The sequence below is a fragment of the Macaca mulatta genome, chromosome 14 (genome assembly GCF_049350105.2).
Source record: "Macaca mulatta isolate MMU2019108-1 chromosome 14, T2T-MMU8v2.0, whole genome shotgun sequence".
Classification (NCBI taxonomy): Eukaryota; Metazoa; Chordata; class Mammalia; order Primates; family Cercopithecidae; genus Macaca; species Macaca mulatta.
Window position 1 is genome coordinate 122,842,790 of NC_133419.1, and position 21,173 is coordinate 122,863,962.

The 21,173-nt window shown below is 40.3% G+C and overlaps 1 long non-coding RNA gene across 6 annotated transcripts in view; it reads right to left on the bottom strand.

The window, feature by feature from the left end:
- Positions 1–21,173, bottom strand: part of LOC106993508 (uncharacterized) — a 336,731-nt gene that overhangs the window by 157,032 nt on the left and 158,526 nt on the right. For 2 of the 6 annotated variants that reach the window (XR_013404350.1, XR_013404353.1), the window contains exon 1: positions 16,671–16,972. The exons of the other annotated variants lie outside the window; for them this stretch is intronic. This is a non-coding gene — a long non-coding RNA (uncharacterized LOC106993508). Of the gene's footprint in view, positions 1–16,670; positions 16,973–21,173 lie in introns of those variants that run through there. 6 annotated transcript variants of the gene reach the window in all.

Consider the following 21,173-nt stretch of genomic DNA (forward strand, 5'->3'; position numbering starts at 1 on the left):
TACTAATTAAAAATATTAATCCACAAGTAGGTTACCAAGAGCCCCTTTGCTTTGATTATTCATGTAAAACCCATTAGTCTGTAAATTATTCACTTAAAAACTAGAACTCCATCTAGTCTGTGAAGTCTAAAACAAATATTCCTTAAGGTCAAATTTCCTAGGACTCTCACATTCCCACTAAAGGTAGACAGAGATCCCATTTAACCGATGACAAAACAGAAGCTCAGAGTCTTAGCTAAGGCCACATCATTACGGACAAAGTCGCAACTAAGGCTCAGATTTCTTGAATTTTCTTATAGATGTCAATTCAATGTAATTAATATGTATTAAGTACCTGCTCTGTGCCAGCCCCTGGATTAGGGGATGGGGCTATATAAGTTTCTTTTCTTTTTTTTTTCTTTTTTCTTTTTTTTTTTTTTTTTTTTTTTGAGACAGAGTCTCGCTCTGTCACACAGGCTGGAGTGCAGTGGCGTAATCTCAGCTCACTGCAACTCTGCCTCCCGGGTTCAAGTGATTCTCCTGCCTTAGCCTCCTAAGTAGCTGGGACTACAGGTGTGCATCACCATGCTGTACTAACTTTTTTTTTTTTTTTTTTTTTTTTAGTAGAGACAGGGTTTCACCATGTTGGTCGGGCTGGTCTTGAACTCCTGACCTCAAGCAATCTACCCGCCTTGGCCACCCAAAGTGCTGGGATTACAGGCGTGAGCCACAGCGCTTGGTATAAATTTCTGACATAGCCCCTGCCTTTAAGGAGTTCAATGCAAGAGACTCTGTCTCCCTGATTATTTAACATCTTCCTTTGGCTGACTTCGAACTCCAGTGAAGTAATGAAAGGAATAATAATGACGGTTCATTGTTGATTCTTACATTGAAGAAATCTTGTGACAGAAAGAATTTCACCAGGAGGAGAATCAAGGTCCTCACACTGACCACACACTATTTATTTTTTAACTTACAATATTTTATTTGTGAGTTATACCTCAACAAAGCTGGGAAATAAAAGAAAGTATGAAAATGTTTCCCAAAGTGGATGTATTATTTTATATTTCTTCAGTAATATAGAAGAGTTCCAGCTGCTCTACATCCTTGTCAATACTTGGTATTGTCAATCTTTTTAATTTTACCCGTATGGATTTTTTTTCAGTGAAGTGTCTACACAAATATTTTACCCATTTAAACTTTTTTTCCTTTTTTTGAGTTATGAGGTTTTGGTTTTTTATATACTTTAAGTTCTAGGGTACATGTGCACAACATGCAGGTTTGTTACATATGTATACATGTGCCATGTTGGTGTGCTGCGCCCATTAACTCATCATTTACATTAGGTATATCTCCTAATGCTATCCCTCCTCCCTCCCCCTTCCCCCCTTCCCACAATAGGACCCGGTGTGTGATGTTCCCCTTCCTGTGTCCAAGTGATCTCATTGTTCAATTCCCACCTATGAGGACCACACACTATTTAATCAAGGCACCAAGATGTCCTACATCTTGGTGATGAAGAGATTAAAAGTACCCTATTGTGGGCCATTAATATTTCATACCAGAACACAATGTAGAGATACCATGTGAAAAAATGATGAGCTTGTAGAAAAGGCAGTGAGAATTGGAGCTCAAGGTCAGAGAAGAATAAAAGCTTAGTATGAACAAGTTACATTTTATAATTTAAAAATAACATGATGTTCAGATATATTCCCCAAAAAAAGGCATATTAGAACTGGTCTTCACTCTTGTTATTCTCTTCATTGTATGAGTACCAGGTTGAGTTTGAGAGATCTACATTTTTCAAAGCACTAGCGCCACCACTTTTGCAAATGTTCAGGTTAAGGCAATAAACTTGTGTGGCTGGGAACTGGAGACTAAGTTCTGGTCTCCAGTCTAACACTTACTGACTTTATAACCAAAGGTAAGATTATTTTGGGTGGTGGAAAAGGTGAAAATAAGACAACTGCAGACAGGATTTTTTAAGGAAATTGAAGTTTTCCATAAAGCTTTAAAAGTTATAGAAATATAAGGTCATATTTATTCAGTCACCATTTTAAGCACCTGTAATATCCTCTGAGTGGCACCAAGTCCTGGGAATACCCAAGTGTATACACTGTCATCACTTGGCATCCATGGAGAATTGGTTCCAGGATCCCCTGCCAATACCAAAATCTGCAGATGCTCAAGTCCTTTATATAAAATGTGCAGTATTTTCATGTAACCTATGCACATCCTCCTGTATGCTTTAAATCATCTCTAGATTACCTATGATATCTAATACAATGTAAATACTATGTGAATAATTGTTATATTTTATTGTTTAGGGAATTACCAGAAAATAATCTGTAGGTGTGCAGTACAGACACAACAATCCTTTCTTTTTTCCAAATGTTTTTGATCCAGAGTTAGTTGAATCCCCAGATGTGAAACCCATGGATATGAAGGACCAATAGTAACAAAGCATTGGTGTTTTTAATTTATTACTAGAATAGCTGGGAAACATCCTTAGAACATCAGCCCAAAGTGACTTGAAGTGTAAAACAATTGGATATAAGAGAGCTTTTCGAGAGTTAAGTTTCTAATCCAGGTTTTTCTAATCAAGGATTAGAAAAAAAAAACTAGTGAAGGTAGGCTTTTATAACTTAAAAAAAATTACAGTATCATTTTAAGAAGAGCTTAGGTCAGCCAGTATGAAAGCAAAGAAAAAGTTAGTCTCAAGTCATAGAAAAAGAAAAAAGATTTGGAAAGAGATTAGGGAGACTCTGATTTTTCTGGAACACTAGAGCTAGTTATTGGGGGAAAAAAAACCCTTGTCGAATTGCTCTGCTGAAAACATTTGGAAAGTAATTAGCTAATTCTCTTTCTCAATGTGTTTAAAGATATGACTAAAAGTGGGTGCTAGAATACTCCTTTTCTTGAAGCTCCACTTCTAGAACTCTGAATGGCAATGAGGTAGCTTAAAAGTCTATTCTCTTCTCCCTCCCTTATTTGGCTGGCATGTCTAATTCCAGAATTGGAAACTCATAGACATTGCTATGAAATGTATCATAGATCATGACTCACTATGAAAAGGACAAGTGTGCAAGTTGCCTTACCAGTGAAAAATCCTCTGCCTGCCCTCTTTCTTCCTGAGACAAGACTTCAGTTCTTTCTCTCTGATTCATATCCTGAGGAAATCAACATGATAAAAAATGGCTGTGTTCAATTAAAAAATGTCTCCAACCCACACTTTAAAAACGTAAGCTCTTTTCAATCCAGATATGTGTTATCTTCCTGAGAAAGTCTTTTCCTTCAGAAGAATTTTGTGCCATTTAAGATAGGCAAAAACAGGCAGAATGCCTTTCCTGCAATGAAAGTTACACATTTAGCCAACAGATCTGCAAAGTGCATCTGCCATGGCAATGGATTTAAAGATGGGAATTAGTAGGAGAAAGAACTATGGTTTATTTGAGCCCACCAGCATCAGGTATTCTAGGTACTCTTCAATAGTAGTAGTTAACATTAATTGAATGCTTGCTAGATGTCAGGTACCATTCTAAGTTTTCCTTGCATTATTTCATTTAATCCAAACAAGTTCATGAGATAAATCTTATTATGGATCCTAACTCACAGATGACGAAAATGAGGCTCATCAGAGGTTAACCAATTTGTTCAATGTGAGATGGCAAGTAGCAGAGAGGGTATTCAAATCAGAACTGTCTGACAGCAGAATTTAAATTTCTAACTATTCCTCATGTAGTCTTTTAGGAAAAGGTAGATAGAAGATCCCCATCGTGGGTATGAGAAAATGTAAACTCAGAGAAGGTAAGTAACTTGATTAAGAGCACAAAGATTACTGATGTTTTTGGCCTGGGATTTGAGCTCAGGTCAGGAGACTTCAATGTTCACTTTCCAGTCATATCGATAGAAAACCTGGGAGATGAGTAGATATCCTCACATTCATTCCATGTAAAGTATTTTTAATTCAAACAAGCAAATGCCCACTCTGTACAAAACTCTGTGTAAGTCTTACTGCACGTAAGGCTTTGAAGATAGTATGAAAGAATTAAATATATTTTACTTGCCTCCGATGAACTTTAAACTCTAGTTGACAAAGAAAATACACAGATGAATAAACTAAGATCAGTTGCAAAGTATTGTGACACGATAGGTAAAATAACATCCTATGCATTCAATCGATTCAGAAGAAATACTGGGAGAAGCAGTGATTAGAGAAAAAAATTGATCAAGAAAAGCTTCCTTGAAGAGGTATAAAATGATATGTATGATGAATAGAGTTGATCCCATCGCCTGACACCCTGTCTATTTTGTGGGTAGAAAAAAAAGATACCTTGGAGAACCTATGGAGAGAAAATATGAACTTAGCACCTATGGGAAAGGTCCTATGAAAGATATGGCTCACAATTACAGAGCCATAGAAAGGTTGAAGGAGAGGGAAGGATTTCTCTGTGATTACAGTTAAAACTACTAGCGATTACTCTTTCTCTTGGCTAATAGTTTCCCATAGGGTCCCATCAAATATAAACTATAATAGTTACAAATCAAATCTATACTCACTCTTGATGAAAAAAAGGCAAATGGCTAGAGGAGAGGGAGAGGAAAAGTCAATTTCAGCATTTTCAAGGGATTTTCCATGAGATCTAGCCAGTAATAGAAAAGAAGAAATTTTTTTTCTGAATAAGGAATGGGCTCGAATGCTGATTGCTTATTTCACCTCCTACCTCCCTGGCAAACCCGCAATTTAATAAAGAATGGGCTATTAAAAAGAACCCTTGGATGGTAAGCATGTGTTCCTCAATTATAAGATTTATCCAAGCTACGTTCAACTTTTTTTCAGTCTAAGGCATGGACTTCAGCCTTCAAGAGGACTATTTACTGAGACTTCTCTAAGAACATTATCTTCTTATTAACTAGAAGCAAGAAGTATTCAAGGTGCTAATGAGCATTACTAAAAAAACAGTTCTAAAGTCCAATAACTTTAGAAAAGCTGAGTTCAGGCCGGGCGCGGTGGCTCAAGCCTGTAATCCCAGCACTTTGGGAGGCCGAGACGGGCGGATCACGAGGTCAGGAGATCGAGACCAGCCTGGCTAACATGGTGAAACCCCGTCTCTACTAAAAAATACAAAAAACTAGCCGAGCGACGTGGCGGGCGCCTGTAGTCCCAGCTACTCGGAAGGCTGAGGCAGGAGAATGGCGTAAACCCAGGAGGTGGAGCTTGCAGTGAGCTGAGATCCGGCCACTGCACTCCAGCCTGGGCGGCAGAGCGAGACTCCATCTCAAAAAAAAAAAAAAAAGAAAAGAAAAGAAAAGCTGAGTTCAAATGTTTCATTTTATTTCACTTTATTGTATTATTTTTATTTTACAACCTTAGCTTTGCTCATGTGCATTTTGGATGTCCAGTGGAGACATATTCAGGATTTCTTAAACTTGTTTGACCTTTAGAATACCTCCTTATTTTGGAGAATTTGTATTGATATCTCATAGACTTCATATTCCAAGAAAAGAGTCATGCTCTCTTTCCTTACATAAATTTTAGAAGGCAGCTCTTAGGTCCAGGTGGATGGAGTAATGGGTGGAGAAAGAGGACTACCAACTGGCCATAACTTCGAGCCCATAGCTGGGAGTGATGGGCCTCCACTTTTAGCTTCCTTGAATTCATCATTAAGCAAGAGTGAACAACAAATCTCTAATGTTTCTGTTGATGCTTTTCAGGGCCACATTCACAGTCACATGGAAAAGCACTGGAGTCACTCTCCTCTATAATGATCAGCTCAGTGTTGGTAGCAGTGGGAACGAGGGAGACAAAGCAGGGGTTTCTTCCACAAGATAGCCAAGGGCTGTCTAGAACTGATGGAGCACATGGAGTAAAGGATCATTTACACTGCATGCCTGAACACACTGTGTCAATTACCTTTTAGTATTTCACCCATAGTCTTTGAAAAGCACTCAAAAGAGTTCAGATTCCTTTAGTGGGTCATTCTGTATCTGTTGGATGTTCCTTGCCCTTGCCTACATCTGACCAGAGTATAAGATTAATGAAATCAAACTTCTCTAAACATCACTTGTATGAGTGTGACTTTAAAATGCTGCCATTGCTTATGGTCATTTAAAGAGGAGGAAATGGAGACAGTGAAAAGAAAGTTGCACCACTTAGAGTTCTATTTTAAGACAGAAATCCTCAAGCAAAACTTCTGTCGATAAGAATGCAGTTTGCTTAGGAGAGAGATTACCTCAAAATTAGCACACCTGAAAACTACTTAATTCCTAGCACATCACACGTACCACCGAATCAGACAGCCTACCCTGAAGGGCTGATTTTCTGCCCTATCCTAAGAGTCAGAAATGTATAAAAAGACACAGTCAACTCATTAACATATTTGCATTTTGCAATAGCATTAACCAAGATTTTTATCCGGTAAGTAAAATTAAAATATTTCTTAATGTAAATGTAAGTATACTTATACATCTCTTTCTATCATCCAAATATCTTTGTCAATGAAGAATTCTCTATTTTACAGATAAACAGTTTTAATGAACAACTTATATTTGTATAGTGCTTTACATTTTACAAGTCTTATTTTATCCTCAGTACAACTCTGAGAGTTGAATCTTAGTGTCTTCGTTTCATGATGTACGAATTAACGATTGAGAAAATATCACCAGGCTAATACAAGGTAGAGTGAGATTGAAACCCGGACTTTTTTTTTGTCTCAGATTTAGCCCTGTCATTTCTCATGAAGTGAGTCAGAACCCACACTTTCTGAGAGATTTCCAGAATAAGTCCATGGTGATCCCTTCTATACTCGTAGTTCATTGTACTGCAAAATTAGTACTTGATTGGAAACTGTCTTATTGTCCAATTACTTCATGTGTCTCTGTCTTATCTATCACACCCAAACATAAGCCTGTTATTATGTTGCTCTTTGGGGCATCCCCTGACTTCCTCATGTGCTTTTCTTACTACAGAGAATGCTCTCTTTCAGGCCCCACACAACAAGGCTCAAGAGTATTCAACAGGACTCAGGCCAGGGGCGGTGCGTTTCCCTTCCTGGAAGGTCTTGCTGGCATTCTCAACCGCCATCCTTGCTCCAGCAAGGAGACCCTCCTGTGTGCTCCTATAGCATCCAGTGCTGACATCTGTAATGGATTCATCCCACTGTCTTGTACTGCCAGTGTCTATTTATCACGCATTTCCCACATGACCTTCACCACCTTGAGAACAGGAATCCTATGTTACTTCTCTTTGAATCCTCAGAACCTACCACATAGTAAACTGTTAATAACTGATACATAAATAATTGAATAAAAAAGTAGCACAAAACCAATGAAGGCAGTTAGTTAGTGCCTTTAAGGAGTTCTCAGACTCATGGGAAGAAGAATCTGTAAAGAGACCAGGACCAGCAACACAGCAAGGTGTACTTCCCCAGTACAGATGGGTTCAGGTGCCTTAGGGGCATACACAAGAAGGGACAGTGCTGCCCTGCCAGTCAGGCCTCAGAGAAAGCAAAGTTGAACAGTGTCTTGAAAGGCGAGCAGAAAGTCACCAGTGGTTGTGGAGCTGAGAGAAGTAGGGTCAGAGTAGGCGGCAGGAAGAGAAAGCAGGCTTTAGCAAGGCTCTATTTTATCTTGGCTGTGTAACAACCTTTTCTCTGGGGGAGCTGACCTTCTCTGCATCCAACCTTAGGGTTCTATAGCAGCTGCCAGTCATGTTATCTTGTTTTCCTGGCTCAGAGGACTTCCCAGAGGTTTTGCACATTTTTCCAGCCTCATGGAGGAAGGTCTAAGAGAATAAAGCTGACCCAGAGAGAGAAGCTTAAGGCAAAGTGGGAGGAAGTGCCTGGGTCCCTGATTCTAGTAATTTCTGGAGCCCAGTATACCCCAGCCCTTTCTAGAGTTTGGTTTGTTAACTAACTAAACTAAGCTGGGTTTCTTTCACTTGCAAACACAAGAGTACTGACCAACACTAAAGCCTTAAAAATGGCCGGGTGCAGTGGCTCACACTTGTAATCCCAGCACTTTGAGAGGCCGAGACAGGTGGATCACTTGAGGTCAGGAGTTCGAGACCAGCCTGGCCAACGTGGGGAAACCCTGTCTCTACTAAAAATACAAAAATTAGCTGGGTGTGGCGGCATGTACCTGTATCCCCAGCTACTCAGGAGGCTGAGGCATGAGAATCACTTAAACCCAGATGGCAGAGGTTGCAGCAAGCTGAGATCATGCCACTGCACTCCAGCCTCGGCAACAGAGCAAGCCTCAGTCAAAAAAAAACCCACCTTAATAACATCTCCTGTGGGCTGGGCATGGTGACACATGCCTGTAATCCCAGCACTTTGGGAGGCCAAGGCAGGAGGATCACTTGAGCCCAGGAGTTCAAGACCAGCCTAGGCAACATAGTGAGACCCTGTCTCTACACAAAATAAAACTATTAGCTGTGTGTGATGGCACACACCTGTAGTCCAAGCTACTCAGGAGGCTGAGCTGGGAGGATCACTTGAGCCCAGAAGTTTGAGGCTGCAGTGAGCTATGATCACACCACTGTACTCCAGCCTGGGTGACAGTGTGAGACCCTGTCTCTAAATAAGAATAATAACAATGAATCTCCCCTACAGCATGCATATAGAGATAGGCACAAAGTAGCTACTCAAGAGTTTGTTCCTCAAATCGACCTTTTCCCACCATCTGTTCAATCCTTTCATTTAAAGATGGAGACACAGACTTAAGTACCTCTTCCAAAGCCACCCATTCTACTCATAACAGATTTTATCCTAGAGCCTGACCTTTCTTTTCAGAACAGTGTTCTATCCACCCAACACTGCTTCCTTTGCTTTTTGCTAGCTAATAAACCTTAAGGTAAGAGGTGATCATGGGATTCATATTTGATGGAAAAAATAAAAATGAACAAAAATCATGATCTGACTATAAAGTACTGAAATTATTGTTTTTTATTCATTTAACAAATAGCCCCCACATGCATCTGCCTCTGTCGTAGGCGGGTATTCTGGGGCAAACAGGACATGCTCCTTGACCTCAAATAAGGTCACTAAGTGGAGGGAGGAACTGTACAACTTACCAGAGCTTCATATACCCTCAAATCGGCAATCTGGGAGAATATCTACTTATTATTTTTTCAATTGCTGGTAAGTCCCTTTGAACCAGTTATGAGGCAAACAAAAATGTCAGCTTACAATTTTATAAGTGCATTTAAATTCTTTTTTATTTTTTTTATTTTTTTTAGATGGAGTATTGCTCTGTCACCCAGGCTGGAATACAGTGGCATGATCTCGGTTCACTGCAACCTCTGCCTCCTGAGTTCAAGCAATTCTCCTGCCTCAGCTGCCCCAGTAGCTGGGACTACAGGCGTGTGCCACTACGCCCAGCTAATTTTTGTATTTTTAGTTGAGATGGGGTTTCACCATGTTGGCCAGGCTGGTCTCGAACTCCTGACCTCGTGATCTCCCTGCCTTGGCCTCCCAAAGTGCTGGGATTACAGGTGTGAGCCACCGTGCCCGGCCTTAAATTCATTTTTAATCAACAATGGTATCATCCAGCTGGACCAATTGAATATGGCACTTGGGTTTTTTTTGAAAACACAAAATAACCTCCAAAGACAACGAATTTCTTCCACTAAGTATACTGAAAGAATATGCTGTAGATTCTTAGGTCTGCCATGAAACGGGAGGTTCAAAGATGTTTTGCCTAAGGCTAGGCAGCATCACTGCCCTGAAAGGACCTATACTATTCAAGATGAGTATGTTTGTATGCATTTGTTAAAATGATGAGTTCTAGAATTTATATTAAATTTCCAGACAGGCCTAGAGGCAGATGCCAGGATCGCCTTAAGTCACCTTGATACCCTTCCAGCTCTGTGATTCTACGATTGCTTATACTGGATTTCTCCAACCCTGTGATGGGCTGAAGAGCTATTTCTGTCCTAGTTCTTTGCCTTATATAGGTCAAATCCCATTCCAATGAGTACCATAACAATAACCACCTCATGGCCTGGTTATTTTAGAAAACCTGATGAAATGAGAATCAAGTATGACCTCCAAACCGAAGTGGGCTGTTACAGAATTTGACCTGAATATTACTTAAGCAAGGAGGTGGCCAGTGTCTTAGGTTTTCATGTTCATGGCACTGAACCACTGTAAAACTATTAGATTGAAGGTACCAAGAATCTATTAGTGAATCCAAACAACTGTACCCAGAGTCCCTAATCAGTGACTCTATGTGCCTGATAGATACTACAAAATCAGAATGTCAGGGGACTGAATGCTACGAATTTCCACGTAAGAATGGTCTCCAACTTATGCCTATCCACTATAGCCAAAGAGGGTCAGGGCAATTGTCCATCTTAATTCAGGGCTATTAATAAGCCTTCTTTTCAAATTGGGCATCCCAAACCTGAGGTTTCTTTCTCCAATCTCTCCCAGGGAGCTAGATCCATACTTCTTTTTGCATCCATTGTTCTTGCTTGAAACGAGGTGCTAGTTGCTGCTCTCTGAAACGTACCTTTACAAGAGTGTAAAGACCCTGAGGGTACATATTTGGTTGGCTGATTCCCAGCTATGCTTAATATCTGGGTTCTCTCATTAGAATTTAAGTTCCACAAAAGCATGAAATCTCATGCCTAGAACAGTGCCTAGCACATAGTAGGTGCTTGATAATTATTTGTTGAAATAATGAATGAATAATGATGGATAGTTATTCTTTGAGACCCAATTCCAATGCCACCTGTCCCTCCCAAAGCAGCTATGTGTCTCTCCTCTGATCCTTTAGTACTGTTTGCATTTCTCTATAGTAATACTTACAGGATACTCTCTTTATTGTTTATATCTGTTTTCCCAATTAAGCTGGGGAATCTTTTATGGGAGGAACTATGCTTTATAATGCCATATGTTTTGTTCCTAAAACAATAGGAGTTCAATAAATGCTTATTGCTTGAATGGTTGAAAGAGTGAATAAAAATATTTCTCTTATCATGATAAATGCTAAAGATTTGTGATTTAACCTTATACCTCAAATTTTGCCTGAACTCAAGGGCTTTCCATGGATCAAACTGATGAAGCCATGAGTCACCGGGCTTGGAGGGGAGGGGTGTTTGTTTGTAGAGGATTTGCTTCCCGACCTCGATGAATCACATGTGTAATCACCCAAACTGCATCCTGTCTGGGGAAGTAACCAAAACCCCTATTTCTGGCCTCAATGGCTTTTTGGTTTTATGAGTAAATGCCACTGGCATGTCATTAAATAAATGCCCTCAGAAAGTCCTCAGCCAGTGCTATAACCTACAATAGTCAGGGTTGTGACAGAGAAGCAGCCTTGCAATTAGAGAACAAGGTAGAGGAGGTACTTTTTCACCTGGCATCTTTCTGGTGACCTGCCTCCAAGCTCTTTTCCAATATAGGTCACACTCTACTCCCAATCTCAGGCGTGATCATGTAATTCTCCTGCACACAAAGAATCAGTGGTTCTCACTATCTACAGAATAAAGACCAAACTTCCTAACTTATAATCCAAGGCTCTCCAGAATCTGGTTCCATCCCGTTTTACCTCCCTTGTCTTCTTCTATCTCCATATAACCATATGTTCCACAAAACGGAACAATTTTCTGAACACATCCAAACCCTACACTTCGCTCTTATGCTTTCGTTCCCTCCTAGAATGCCACTCCTCCCATTTTCAGATGCCCAACACTTGTGTATTCTTCAAGTCTCACAAAATGCCACTTCCTCCATCATGTCCTCTGTGATTGTCTAAGGAAGAATGACTTCTCCATTGAACATACTTAAGATTTTATCTGTACTCCCATCCCATTGCTTATTTCTAATAACATGTAGGCACATGTTTGTTTCTCTAATCAATTTTCTTAGTCAATGTGATACTCCAGCTCTTACCGGTGCCTGCCACAGTGGACACTCAAAGTAAAAGTTGGTTGAAGAAAAAATTGAATTCGTTCAATTGTTTAAATCCTTATCTTTGGCTTGGAATATTCAGGAAAGATTCAATGTAAAAAAGTCTTACTCTTATGTATCTCATTTTATCCCTCACCCCTTTCCAAGAAAACACGAGATTAAGAAAAGCTTTGGTCCCAGCAAACAATTGTTGTTTTATATCTATGAATATCAAAGGCAAGGTTTTCATTCCAGGCATCCTTCCGCCTGATATCTAGCACTTCGGGGCCCACTTTGCTAACAGATGTCCTAAGCTCAGAGGGGAAAATATAATTTTGATATTAACTTGAATAAAAATGAAACATAACGAAGCGAGGATTTACTGTTTCAAAATGCAAATTTTTAAAAAGATAGTGTATTCCAAAAAAAAAAAAAAAGACTTTTCTGTTATCTGCTGTTTGGGAATATTCATGCCACAGTGCCAGTTTCAGCGTGGACACATTCCTTTCAGTATGGATAAGTGAGAGTTGATGCAGTAAAGTTTAGCTTTGACTACAAACCACTTTGCTTTCCTTTCTGTTTATTAGTATAACTCTGGTTATGAGAACAAGGACATAGAAGCAGACAAGGCTAAAAGCACCCCGGCCAAGGTCAGATAATGAGAGAAAAGAATGTCAAAAGTTTTATTTTCTCTACTGTCTTTGGGCAATGGTCACATCTAGGTGGATAAAAAAGACAGGTAGCCATTATTGCAGTTTGAGAGCCATCTCCTTTCCTGTTTCTAGAAAGCTGCTGCTGGGGCAGCATTCTTCCTTCTTTAGAGGTCAAGTCCTCCCTACACCACTTTATGACTGAATGACTATAGAAAAGTCGGCAACTGGTCATCAGAGAAATGCAAATCAAAACCACAATGAGACGCCATCTCACACCAGTTAGAATGGCAATCATTAAAAAGTCAGGAAATAATAGATGCTGGAGAGGATGTGGAGAAATAGGAACGCTTTCACACTGTTGGTGGGAGTGTAACTGGGAGTGTAAACTAGTTCAACCATTGTGGAAGACAGTGTGGCGATTCCTCAATGATCTAGAACTAGTAATACCATTTGACCCAGCAATCCCATTACTGGGTATATACCCAAAGGATTATAAATCATGCTACTATAAAGACACATGCACACGTATGTTTATTGCAACACTATTCACAATAGCAAAGATTTGGAACCAACCCAATATTCATCAATGATAGACTGGATTAAGAAAATGTGTCACATATACACCATGGAGTACTATGCAGCCATAAAAAAGGATGAGTTCGTGTCCTTTGTAGTGACATGGTTGAAGCTGGAAACCATCATTCTGAGCAAACTATCGCAAGGACAGAAAAGCAAACATCACATGTTCTCACTCATAGGTGGGAACTGAACAATGAGAACACTTGGACACAGGGTGGGGAACATCACACACTGGGGCCTGTCGTGGGGTGGGGGGAGTTGGGAGGGATAGCATTAGGAGATATACCTAATGTAAATGACGAGTTAACGGGTGCAGCACACCAACATGGCACATGTATACATATGTAACAAACCTGCATGTTGTGCACATGTACTGTAGAACTTAAAGTATAATTTTAAAAAAAAAAAAGAAAAGTCAGCAATTTCTTCATTAGTTAAGTGAAGATAATAATACATAACATGGTCAGACTTTATAAACTCTAAAGTGCTGTTCAAATATTAGCTACTGTTATAAATTCAAAGATGAGTATTTTTTTCCCCATTACGTAACACAGAGGTTGGCAAACTTTTTTTTTTTTTTATTGGTGAGAGAATGATAATAGCATTTTAACATTTGTGGACCATGTGGTCTCTGTTGTAACAACTCCATTCTGCCTCTATAGTAGAAAAGCAGCCAAAGACAGTATCTAAATAAATGGATGGGCTTTGTTCCAATAAAACTTTATTTATAACAGGTAGTGGACCAGATTTGGCCCATGGGACACATTTGCAAATCTCCACCCTACACCTTTGGTGAGAATGAAACACCAGAAGCAGAGGGGAATATCTAAATTCTGTTTGTGGCATGAAGAGTAATATAGTTGGGTTTTGTGATCAGTTGTCTTGAGGCTTTCAAACATCTTTTTAAGGTACTCTCTTTAACATTAGAGTTTTAATTTTGTACATTATCACTACCATCTTCATCGTCATCAATATCATTTTGTACCTATCTGAGAAGTAGTACCAAGAGAGGTATAAAAGCACACCAGTTTTCTATACCTGTCACTTGACCATACTCTGTTCTGGGAAAGACAGCTCTGATTATTGTTAAAGAAAATATCAATCATACTTCTGGCGAAAGGTCTTTACATTTTTTAACAAATTGGTCCTTTGAGCAAGATGAATTTTAATGGATTGGTTTATTAACCTAAAGGTTGAACTAGACTGAGAGTAACTGAATGATTTGCTCATAATTAGTATTATTTATAATTATTTTACTTGGGAAAAAATATCACCTTAAATGTCAGGATGTTTTTTAATTGCTTCAGATGAGATTCAAAATAATTGACTTCGCATATTTATTTTTAAAAACTCATTTAAAAATGTCTGAAGCTGCTGACAGTCTGTCTAGAAGAGGCAAGATATTGATATTCATTACTAGGAACAGGGCAGAAATTGATCCATGATTTTTTTTAACCACATGAATTGTGTATTGTGGTCACTTCTGGACTCTAAAATAGTTGCAATACTGATAGAGTGATGTGTTTGTTCCTCTTCCCCATTAAATCTGCTATCTAAGTGAAGACGCTTTGTGTGTGGATGTAGGTATACGTTTCTTGCTCAAATACATATTTACATATATTTTTATTAAAAGGGGAATGGGCACATGCACGAAAAAAGGATGTATATATGTATTTAGTATTTGTAGAAGAATACAAATAGTCTATGTACACATTGTGCATCTATTCATGTGATTTAGATAGGATACTAAGTTTTTGACGGTGAGTAAGTATATGACAAATTTAGCATCTCTATAAATATTTGATTTATCAGTTGATTGGTGGAAATGAAAAAAAGTAAGAGAATATATTAACAGCTGGGGAAAGACAGCTTTTCAAATAATTTAAATTGTGAAATATGGGTAAATCACTAGTAAGAAACATGCAACAGAATAATGACAATAAAACCTTACAATTATACAGCACTTGGAGAGTTACGAACTGTTGGCGTGTGCAGTATAATCTCATGTGCCCCTTACATCTACATTTGGATGCACAAACGAAGGATGGTAACAGTTTCATTTGACAGATGAACAAGAGAAGTCAAGTGATTTTCCCACCATCTACACTGCCTTCCCCATACACCACATGGCCTCTGGAACCCAAGCGAAGGGTGAGTGCATCTATAGGCATCAAAGCCAACTTCAGTCTTCACAGCCAGACTCAACCAGCCACACCCAGTGTGCAGAACCCAATTTTCCATCCAAGAAATTTCAATGAACTAAGAAACAAATGACCCAGACCAAAAAAAAAAAAAAACAAAAACAAACAAACAAACAAAAAACACATTTCAGGCAAGGAATATAGTGATGGGATGATTAACTGATTAACAGAGTCTCTTATTTGCTTCTTTCAAGCATATTTAGTCTGATCATGTGCCTGAGACACGGTGTGACATTTGCTCCGGCAGCAGTGTCCAGGACACAGACAAATCACTCATCTAGGTAGCCAGGCAGACACCATCAATCATTATCTGCATGTTTGAGAAACACAAAACTGTAGCCGAGGTCGGGGAAAAGAACATTTGATGGTGGCTAAAAGGTAAGAACACAAAGATTCCTATTTATCTGCCAAAAAGGTTACTCTAACATGTGCTGTGGAAACAGAGTCATATATTCTAAATTTTCCCACAGATAGTAGGTTAAGGCTAATATACCTATATAATGTATATGTTATATATTATCTTATTCTTCATATATATATTTCTCCACAGCTCAGTAGGCAAATCCGTTGTTGAGGATAGGAAGAATATAATAACTGATTAATTATTATTAATGCCATATTTTATTTAACTAGCAATTGTAGTCTATTAAAAGCATTCATTCACACTATCTGACTTATTCATCCCTCAGAAAAACCCTGTAGGGCTCATAAGTAATATATTATTATCTTCCTTTTATAGACAAAGGAAAAGGAAACTCAGATATTTCTTTTCTTAAGCCAGTCTCACCAGAAAGTGGCAAAGCCTGGACTAGAACACGGAATTTCTGACTCCTAATCCATTACCTAGAACGACTGTGGAAGAGCCGAAGGAAGAAAGGGAAAGTGTGAAACATGAGTTCTGAGCGGAGAGGACCTGAAAACACCCTCAGACCAGAATTCCTTCTAGTTTGGGTTAAAGTCCGGAGTGGGTGTGGCTATATGACACAACCAGAATGATTAGATTGACTTTCTGGCACACCTACTCACTTTGAATTTTCTTGTGCAACTGAGCCTTTAGTGTCAATCTCCCATCCTCTCGTGTCTTGTGAAGTTTCCGGGGTGGCCGAGTTGGAACCAACTTCAAACCCTCTTATGTCTCTGATTCACTTTCCAAACCCTCCCTCTCCCACTCCGTGGTCAGCCTTTCGCATCACACCCTGCAAACATTTTTTTCTTTTGCACTCCTTTGGAACTCCTTCCTCCTCTCTCCCTCCGTCTCCCAACTCCTCTGCACTGCCTTTCCCCTTTAATCTCTGCTGACCACCTTTTGTGAATGCTCCATCCACTCCTCCCCCCGTCACGACTGTCCTCTTGCGGGTTCCTACCTGTGTGCTCTGCAGCCACACGCACCTCCTGGTTGCCCCTCAGATGTCTTGGTTCTGTGTGTCTGATGCCGCCAGCCTCCACCCGGGGCCTGTGAGCTGTGCATGTCTTCAAGCTCTTTGTTACTTTTCCTCCTTAATTTATAATGCTAGGCAAATAACAACACACAATAAAAGATGGTATCAGCTGTGTTTCTCGCCTGCAGCCTCCAGAAGTGTTATCTTAGACCCCATCATTGCAACAAAGAAATCTCTCAGTTGAGTGAGTGAAAACCAGTTACAGGACAGGAGGAGAAAACTTCTGCGCTTCCAAAATTCCGCAGCCCCAGCTGCCCTCCGGGGGCTCCCCCTTGTGGGAGATGTGGGGCATGGCAAGGCAGTGCCCAGTTGGGACGGTGCCTGGGTGGGAGGAGGGCGAGAGAAGATGCTCACACTCAGGGATGTGCCCCAGAGGGCGTGGAGTCCAGCTCCGGCCTTGAAGAACGGCCTCTGTGTGAGTTGCACGGTTGAGGTCCTCTGTAATTTCTCAGGAAAATACTTTGGGGAGACGGAGTCCTCAGGGCCTGGAGGTCTCTGGGTCCAGGTGAGTGTGGTGTGAGTAATAAGCCTGCGTGGCTTACGCTCTGCATGGGAAGTCCTGTCTCACAATCACAATGTATCATAAAGTCGGATGTTCACACAGGGCTGTTCTGAGAGACAAGACGTGGTCTCCAGTCTCTGAGTAAAAGACATGATGGTCCAATCTCCTGGATTCTCTTGCCACCGTGGACACTTGGCCTTTCAGTCTCTCTAGAGCTCTGGACACATACTGCTCCCACCTTAGTGAAAACAGACTGTATGTCCAAATAGTATCTTTCTCCAGAGAAACACGGTCTCATTTATATAACCCACTCCAGCAGGTATCGTTGTCATCCTCCTCCTCCTCTTCCTCCTCCTCCTCATTTTAGTGTCACACAGCTTCTTTTGCTTATGGTTATTATTATTTTTTAATCTTTATTACTGTAGTGTCTATGTTGCTTATGGAGAAACAGCTCATGAAGTAGCTGTGGTTTTTAATAAACGGAGCTTTATTATTTTATTCCAAGTTCAGTATCACATATGGTTCAGTACAGAGCTGCCACCAACATCAGAAAGGTAGTCGAATTTAACAGAGGCCAGTGGAAATGGGTCTGAGATTTGTTTTGCTGAAATTGTGAGCTCCCTTGCCAGGACTGCTGGAAGAGTCAATGAGACAATGTGATGTGGCAAAACAAGCTCTAGGCTTCAACAGATCTAGACTTGATACCTAGCTCTGCTACTTATTTTATGCTCAATTAACCACTCTCACCTCAGTTTCTTTGTCCATAAAATGGAGTTAACTTAGTTTCACAAGCAAGATCTCACAACTGGTATCATGGCAAAATGAAATAATATGTCACAAACCACATGCTAACCTACAGTTCAGTGGCAGAGCACAGTTGTCATTCTGGAAAGTTTCCTTGTTTGGATTCCACTAACTATACTGGTAAATAGAGAGCATCCCACCAGGACTATTGGTTGTTTCCTCCACATTTGACATCATGACCAGTTTTCTCCCGCAGACTCAGTCTGGGTCTCTCTGTCTGTGTCACATCCAGCATACTGTTCTCACAGCGGGGGAGCCAATCAGTGCTCCTAAATGGTGTGGCTCATTGTCCTGTATTGAGGATGATCAGTGAGTGTCTCTCCCACTTTTCTCCAGAGACAGAACATAGTCTAGACATACGGGGCAGGAGAAGGTCAGGAACCCTGGCTTCTGATCTTAGCTCCACTTGCTAGTGCACTGGAAATGATACAGGAGGTTGCACGAGTCTCTGGTTCTGTTGCAGCTACTTTATGAGTTCCTTCTCCATAATGAACATTGGTATTACAGGAATAAAGGCAAAAGACAGCAATAACATTAAGCAAAAGAAGTTGTGTGCCACTTAAATGATAATGATGATGATGAGGATGATGACAAAGCAGAAGAAGGTATGTCAATTGATGATATTGCTATGAACCATAAACTCAATAAATATTTCTCAGACCTATGTTGGGCCTAGGGCTGAATACGAAAGGGTTAAACTGCCCTGAAGATAATTAAACCCTGTTACAAACTCAGGTCAAGTAAAAAAAAACAAAAACAAACAAACAAAAAAAAAAACAACAAAAAAAAACCAGCAACAAGAATTTAGAGAAATCAAGAAAAGCTGCAAAAACAAAAACAAAAATATTCCCTTTCACACAAATAGATCTAAAACTGAGAACCTTTAGTGACAAGCCCGCTGGGAAAGACGGGATCAAAATCCAGAATTACTTCTACAGGAGGAAGTATCAGAGGGTCTGGAGCATGTGAGGGACACGGGGTCATGAGTGGAGAAACAGGAAAATGAGTGTGAGGGAAGGAGAGTCTGGTTCCCCTTCGGACTGGCAGACCATTCCATTCTGCTCTGCACCCCACACCAGGAAAAATGCAGGACCCAGACAATAGGACAACCAAGATATAGAAGCAACCATGTCATGAGGAATTTGAAGAACTGGAAATATTTAGGCAGATAAAGATACAACTCTGTAATTGCTGTCTTCGAATATTTAAAGGGCTCTCGATTAGAAAATGGTGGGATTTGCTCCGCCCAGTTTCAGGAAATAGAATGGAACTAACGGAGAGACACGTCAAAGAGAAATATTTTTGATCCACTATAAGAAAAATATTCAGGTAGTTTAGCCCAGATTTGGAAAGGTCACTTTGTGTCTGGAGAAAGCTGTGAGGGCTCTGTCACTGGACGTTCTTTGGTCAAATGGAGGGCCAGTCATGGAGGCTGCCTGCACTGAAATAACCTTTGGGATCCTTGTAGCTCTTGGACTATTTGAGTCTATGAACAACCTGGGATCCAAAAGGAGAAACTAGACAAAAGAAGCATGTGACATCCTCACACAGAGCATTTTAACTCCTGCTGCGGGATCTCCTGGTCTAACACATTAGCTGATCAGATAAATCCAAAGTGTGCTTGCGGCCTTTTCCTCTCTTTCCCTTGAGCAGCACTATTTCTTTAACTATCACAGGTAAGTCCAAGAGTTAGGCACCTCCTCGGTGGGGCAAATGGCCTTTAGTATAGTGGAAAACACAAAAGAAAAGACAAAACTCCTACATTGAATGACCAGTTTAAGGAGAATCGCAGTTCTCAAAAGAGATGATGTTTAGAAGCCATCTTATCAAATACCTCCCCCGATGTCTGAATTCCGTCCATATCTTCCCTGATTGAGTGGTTGTCTGATCTCTGTTTGAACTCAGTCTCTGCAGTCAATTTGATTGGAGGCCATTCTGATGGGGCTCAAGAATAAGCAAAACACACGCATAGAAAATGCAGTTAGCAAGACATGGACGCGAGGGAAAAGGCACTTTGGTATAGTACCAGACTACAAGGCAGAACCTAAAGCTAATTAGAATTTCTTGAAGTCAGAATTACAGTAAATTTTAAAAGTCCTACCTACAGTTTGAGGAGACACACTTGGGACACACAGTGCCAGTAAAAACTATAGGTGACGTTCTTGCCTATTCTGCAATCTTTTGCATCTGTGTGTGAGCCTTACATTGCAGGCTGGGAAGGTACAAGAATAGGGGCAGCGCAGTAGAAAGGGTGCAGATTGCTAAAAAGGAAAGACTAAATACTACGGGGCTTTGGGTGGGGCCAGTATGTGGTATGTGTTTGGAGTTGCTTTCATGATATTATCCTGGACAGGGTTGCAAAGACGGGTGCAAAGCTGATGAGGGTGTCAGATAAGAGAAATGGAGCATTCAAGAATTGACCTCTGATTGAGCAGAGGGAACCCTGAGCTCAGGCAGAGGAGAAAAACAGAGTTTGGGGATGAAGAAAAAGGGAGAAAAATTGAGAGGTAGGGAGATGTGAAGGGAGAAACTGCATGAGAGGTCTAAGATATCTGGGACGTTTCCAAGACCATCTCAGGGTCTCAAGCGGTGATGAGAGGCAGGAATAAGGGTAAATGTTGAGGAGGAAGAAGGAGGCCAGGCACTGAAAGATCTTCTGAGTAGAAAGAAACAGAAAGAAAGCTAGACTCATCATAAGACTTGGTGTCTCCATTTCCCAACTAGCTCACTTCTCAGGAGAGAGAATCAAAGGGCACCTTCCTGGCTGCAAAAGATTGTTAATTAACAGGAAAAATCTGAATGCTTCAAGTATTGACTAGACACCTCCTATATGCTCAAGATACAGGATAGAAGTAGAAATCAAGTTCCACAGTAACCTGAATTACTATTAGTCAGTTAACAATCATTTGCTTGGTAACTACTCTTGGCCAAAGACCATGGTAAGCATCAGGAACCCGACTGGGATGACGAGACCGACCCTCCAGGGGTCACAGAGTAACAGGTGAAGGGGAGAAGCACAGCCAAGTATAAAACTCCTGCAAAGGATTATAGGGTGCTGTGAGGGAAAATAACAGAATATCCAAAGAATCATTGCTAGGTTTTGTTTTTAACAGAAAAGACAC